Source organism: Lepidochelys kempii, chromosome 9, assembly GCF_965140265.1.
Source record: "Lepidochelys kempii isolate rLepKem1 chromosome 9, rLepKem1.hap2, whole genome shotgun sequence".
NCBI lineage: Eukaryota > Metazoa > Chordata > Testudines > Cheloniidae > Lepidochelys > Lepidochelys kempii.
This window is the reverse complement of record NC_133264.1, coordinates 79,261,080-79,261,809: the sequence shown is the minus strand read 5'-3', so window position 1 is coordinate 79,261,809 and position 730 is coordinate 79,261,080. Positions and strand designations below refer to the sequence as shown.

At 45.9% G+C, this 730-nt stretch overlaps 1 non-coding gene across 1 annotated transcript; it reads left to right on the top strand.

Moving 5' to 3' along the window:
- Nucleotides 1–355: 355 nt before the first annotated feature.
- On the top strand, nucleotides 356–457 carry LOC140917803 (U6 spliceosomal RNA). Its single transcript, XR_012160995.1, has one exon. It is a non-coding gene; the product is annotated as a U6 spliceosomal RNA (small nuclear RNA).
- Nucleotides 458–730: the final 273 nt, after the last annotated feature.

Below are 730 nucleotides of genomic sequence, written 5' to 3'. Positions count from 1 at the left end.
GAATTGTGGGCACCAGAACTGGACACAGGATTCCAGCAGAGGTTGCACCTGTGCCAAATACAGAGGCTATATAATCCTTCTACTCCTACTTGAGAGTCTGCTGTTTATACGTCGCAGGACTGCATTAGTCCTTTTGGTCACAGTGGGAGTGTATGTTCAGCTGATTATCCATCATGACCCACAAATCTTTTTCAGAGTCACTGCTTCCCAGGATAGAGTCCTCCTCCTGTGAGTATGGCCTACATTCTTTGTTCCTTTCGTGGATGCCTCCCTGGTGGTGTGGTGCTGGTTGTTATGATTATTTATTTACAGTAGCATCCATTATGTGCTGGGTGCTTTCCAAACATGTAAGCATACTCCCTGCTTAGAGCTCACTATAGTTGGAATGATACAGAGAAGATTAGCATGCCCCCTGTGCAAGGATGACACACAAATTCATGATCTAAAGATAGAGGTCAGGGGAAGGAGAAAAACAATAGGCAAGATATGTACAATGAAGGTACAGATCAGCACTATTCACTGTAACTGGCACAGTAGTCCTGGGTCTCTACAGGGACTTGAGTGTGAACAACCCAAGGGAGGTCAAACCATGCATAAGGACTGCATGGAAGAAAGCATGGAGGTGATTCTGGGAAAATCCAAGAAAGTAGGATGAGGTTGGAAGCCTTGGCAAAATGGAGGGGACAGGATGACATGAAGCCAGACAAGAGAGGATAAGCAGGGAAGGGCA